The 5,340-nt window shown below is 36.0% G+C and overlaps 1 pseudogene; it reads left to right on the forward strand.

The window, feature by feature from the left end:
• Positions 1-1,324: 1,324 nt before the first annotated feature.
• LOC102008936 lies at positions 1,325-2,543 on the forward strand (annotated as a pseudogene).
• The last annotated feature ends 2,797 nt before the right edge of the window (positions 2,544-5,340 follow it).

Below are 5,340 nucleotides of genomic sequence, written 5' to 3' on the forward strand. Positions count from 1 at the left end.
TCTCCTACCTCTTTTGTCTGTAACTCACTATCATTTGTCTATTTGTTTTCCTGAGAAACTGTCTTATAAATAACAATATGTAAAACAATAACCATTGATAATTTCCTACCTCTTTGTCTGTAATTTGGTAAGCCCCTCCTATTATTATGTTATCCTTCTTTTACTCTTTAAAATTAAAAAAAAAAATAAGAAGTCACCAAGAACTCCACCAAAAGACTTCTAGATTTAATCAACAAATTCAATAGCATAGTGGGATACAAAGCCAACACTCAAACTCAATAGCATTCCTTTACACAAACAACAAACTCACTGAGAGAAAAATTAGAGAAAACATGACCTTGATAATAGCATCCAAAAAAATGAAATACGTAGGAATCAGTCTAACAAAAGAAGTAAAAGATTTATGCAGTGAAAAGCATAGTACTCTGAAAAAAGAAATTGAAGAGGATTTCAGAAAATGGAAAGATATTCCTTGCTCATGGGTAGGAAGAATCAATATCGTGAAAACGGCCATATTCTCAAAACTGTTATACAGATTTAATGCAATCCCAATCAAAACACCACTAGCACATCTCACAGATCTATGCAAAACATTCTTAAAATTCATCTGGAACCAGAAAAGACCTAGAATAGCAAAACAGCAAAAGCAATCCTGGGCAACAAAGGAAAGGCAGGAGGCATCATAATCCCTGACTTGAAATTACACTACAAACTACTGTGATAAAATCAGCATGGTACGGGCAAAAATAAAACAAACAAACAAAAAAGAACTAAGGATCAGTGGAACAGATGAGAAGATGCAGACACAACTATAAATACACTCAGCCATCTTATCATTGACAAAGGGGCCAAACATGTTCACTGGAAGAAAGACAGCCTCTTTAATAAATGGTGCTGGAAAAATTGACTTTCCACATGCCAAAGACTAAAACTAGACCCATGTCTATCACCATGCACTAAACTAAAGTCAAAATGGATCAAAGATCTAAATATTAAATCAGAAACACTAAATCTACTGGAATAGAGAGTAGGTAGAAATCTTGAAGACATAGGGGTAGGCAGAGAGTTCATGAACAAAAACCAAACAGCACAGGAAATACTTCAAAGAATCAATAACTAGGATCTCATCTTACTGAAAAGTTTTTGCACAACAAAAGAAATCACCAACACAGTAAAAAGAAAACCCACAAATTGGGAAAAAATTTTAGCCAACTTCCCTCAGACAAAGTACTTCTATGTAGAATGTATAAAGAAGTTTTAAAAATCAGGCCCACAAAGTTCTAAGACCCAATCCAAAAATGGGCATCTAAAATGAATACACATTTCTCAGATGAAGAAATACAAATGGCAAATAAATACATGAAAAAATGTTCAACATCATTCGTCGTTCAAGAAATGCAAATTAAAACAAACACTGAGATTTCATCTCACCCCAGAAAGAATGGCTATCATCAAGAAATCAGACAAAAACAAATGTTGGCAGGGCTGTGGGAATAAAGGAACCCTTCTCCATTGTTGGTGGGAGTAGAGACTGGTGAAACCACTGTGGAAATCAATGTGGAGATTTCTCAAAAAACTAGGCTTGTAAAGCCCCACACCATGGGCCCCTCTCCACTTGGCTCCTGAAAAGGCTTGAGCAAGCGTTTGAGAGGCGGGCCTGGTCCCGCTTGGGCTAGGTGTCTCTTGGCTTTCTCTGTATTCCAGGTTGCCAACACTTGGCCAGCCGAGTCCCTGCTGGTGTCTGACCCCCAGAGCCTGGTGTATTTGCGCTATCTTGGTACCCACCTATTCAAGTGATGAGAATGAAGAAGCTACTGATAATTTGGCACCAACCATTTTGGATAAGGCTCATAAGTATAATCTAAAGGTCACTTTTCACATAGAACCTTATAGCAATTGAGATGATCAAAGCATATACAAAAATATCAAATATTTTATGGACAGATATGGAACTCATCCAGCCTTTTACAAGTACAAGAACTGGGAAATCTCTTATGTTTTATGTGTACGATTCCTGAAAAATGGGCCAATCTGTTAACTACCTCAGGGTCTCACAGTGTTCGCAATTCCACTTATGATGGATTATTTATTGCACTTCTAGTAGAAAAAAATGATATTCTTCAAAGTGGTTTTGATGGTGTTTACACATATTTTGCCACAAATGGCTTTACTTATGGCTCCTCACATCAGAACTAGGCTAAACTAAAATTCTTTTGTGATAAATACCATTTAATGTTTATCCCAAGTGTGGGGCCAGCATACATAGACACCAGCATCCAGCCTTGGAACACTCAAGATATGTGGAACTGAATCAATGGAGAGTACTATGAAGTCAGTCTGGTGCTTCTATCACCTCTTTTAATGAGTGGTATGAAGGAACCCAGATGAAGAAAGTTGTTCCCAAAAGAATGAGTAATATAGTGTATTTAGATTATTGGCCTCAGAAACCAAGCCTTTATCTAGAACTAAGTCACAAGTGGTCTGAAAAATCCAGTGAAGAGAGAACCCCATATACATTAGATGTTCAGATGCCTGTTTCTTAAGGCATTTATTAGAAGTAATTATCAAAGTCACCCAATTTCAAGAAATGCATTCCTTTTGTTTTGAGTTATGGAACAATACTGTCAAAATTAATATCTACTATTACTATTATCTCTATTAAAATTTCTTTTTACTTTTTTAAAGATAGTAAATACTGCACTGAGAAAGTACTGTAGAAAAAAAGTTGTATAAACAACATTCTTTGTGGCAGAATTTTCTACCTTTCTGACTAAAATTGAAAATCTGCTAAAATGGAAATTTAATTTTTATTTCACAGTAGATAAATGCTGTTGTTACATAAAGTACCTATCACACAGCTAATTCCTGTTTGCATCCTGGGCCCAAAGATGTAGGACTATATGTATATTTGACATGTATAACAAAGAAAATTAAGACCTACAAAAGATATTTTTCAGATTGTGTTTCTAATTTTTTTCAGTGATTCAGTTTCCTTTATTGTATTACTAAAGACTCCAGATAACTTTCCCATAGTAATACAGTCATTCTCAAAAATATAATCATTTTTCATATTTGCTATGAATGTAAAACCACTTTAAATAACAGTCTACTATTTGTTTTAAGTTGTATAACTTAAGCCTTACTGTGAATCATATTGTGTCAGGAAGACTCGCATTTTGCAGCCTGGTCTCAACCACCATTTGAAGATTTTTCTTAAACTATCGCATGCTAAGTGTTTGGCTTGTTTACTGTTTCTGCTTTACTTTGCTGTACAGTATTCCAGATTTTAGAAACTATGGCAAGTGCATTTATAAAAGTTAATGAGTATATCTCAACTATTAGGAAAATGTCTCACAATTGTTATGCATATATGATGCCCCAAGTACTATTATTTTCAGAATACCATGTCAATCTCTTATTTAGTCTTAAAATTTAATAGTCATCAGACATTAGCTAAGAAAGAAGAATATTCATTCTATCATTGGGTTTTCCTTTAACATTTTGTTTTTTATCAAAAACAGCAAAGAACATGCACTTACCATTTCAGACATTACAGACATGGAAACAAAAACTTGTTATATATTAAAAGTAATTCCTGAGAAGACAATAGTTTAAATTCTTGTACATAATGATATATATCCCCATTTATATAATGATATCACCATTTAAAAATGTAATACATTTTATGGTACCTATCAGTTTAAAATATTTGTGATCAACTATCACATTGTGGCAAATGGATCATTTGTGTGCTAAAAATCTTTCATAACACATCCATCACAGGGCGTAATTCATGTCTCCCTGCTGGGTGGTTTGAGCCACCAGTGGTAAATACATGCCTGTCCCAGGTATGACTGTCTACCACCAGTGGTACAAACCAACAGGACAGTCATTAGGCATCACCAGTGGTTCAAGCTGGTGAGAAGGTGTTCAAAATTAATAATAATAAAAAGACACTCTATTGTTATATTTATAACCATAACTATGCTAAAAAGCGTAAAACTGGGTGACATAGTTGGTGTTATTTTCAAGTACGGCAACCCAATACAATCATAACAGGGGTTTAAGAGAGGAAGTAAGGGACGAGTGCCGACTTACAAGTGAGTTTCCAGAGCAGCAGCATCACAACCATAGCATTTCTTAATGTCAGCACCTCCTCATTCACTCCTACTACCCAAGCTATCTCAAAACTCACCTTCTAAACCCCATCCTCTTCTGTGCTCCCACTGGACTCATGCCCTGTTATAACCCTTAGTATCCTGAGCCATCAGCCTAACTCGATTGTAAACCCCTGAAGGCAGGGGCCCTGTCTTCCTGGTCTGTCACTGTTCCCTTGCATCCAGAGGACCTCTAAGAACAGCAAACAACTGTGTAATAAATAAATGAAAGATTAAGAATCCAATGAATTAACAAAGGCTAAACAGGACGTAGGTGGGAGAAGAGTTAGTTAACAACTCATCAGTTTATCAGTTAATAAAAATTGGAGGGCCAAGTCAGAAAGTCATAGGAAGAAAAGTGTCTTAACATAGACTGCTATTGTCTCTAATAGCCCTTCTCTAAATCTCTCTTTTCTTTCCTTTTTTTTTTTAGACAAGGTCTCATTATGCAGTTCAGGCTGGCCTTGAGCTCACTTTGTAGCCCAGGCTGATCTCAAACTCTCAACGATCCTCCTGCCTCAGTCTCTGGAGCGCTGATATTACAGGTGTGTGCCACCACTTGCAGCTCTAAATCTCTCTTGAAGTCATATTAACTCAGATTTGGGCTGGACATATGGCCTCCTAGAATAAAGCCTTCATTTTTCATCCTGCATACAGCCACAAAACAAAGTTCCAGACAACGAGATTTGACAAAAGTGACATGTGCAGCCCTCATTATATTATTGTTTTGCCTATATCTTTGATAGCAATTTTATAAATTGTTTGCAAGCTTTTATTAAAGCTTGCAAAAATGCAACTCAGCTCATAAACTCTATTTCATATTTCATTGATCTATATAATCCTGTGTGTTAAATTACACAACTAGAAAAAACAATTTAGGATCAAGTAGACCTAACTCCTGGTAAGCAATAACTAATAACTTAACAAACAACTCAGTGGGAATGAAAGTCTACTTGCAAACCCAAGAGCAGTCAGCTACTCAAGAACTCCACTTCCCATGGGTTTCATCCTTCAGAAGATTTACAGAAGTGATAGAGCCCCATATACTTGGGAAGACAGTAGCATAAACATTAGTTGAGAGTGTCCACTGAAAAAGAAGGGCACAGGAATACATTTGGAGTCTTGAGGGGGAAAAAATAGTACTATAAAAACAGCAGAACTGCCATAAGTGATGAGGGATGGA

The sequence above is a fragment of the Chinchilla lanigera genome, unplaced genomic scaffold (genome assembly GCF_000276665.1).
Source record: "Chinchilla lanigera isolate Chin_1 unplaced genomic scaffold, ChiLan1.0 scaffold00013, whole genome shotgun sequence".
NCBI classification, from domain to species: domain Eukaryota; kingdom Metazoa; phylum Chordata; class Mammalia; order Rodentia; family Chinchillidae; genus Chinchilla; species Chinchilla lanigera.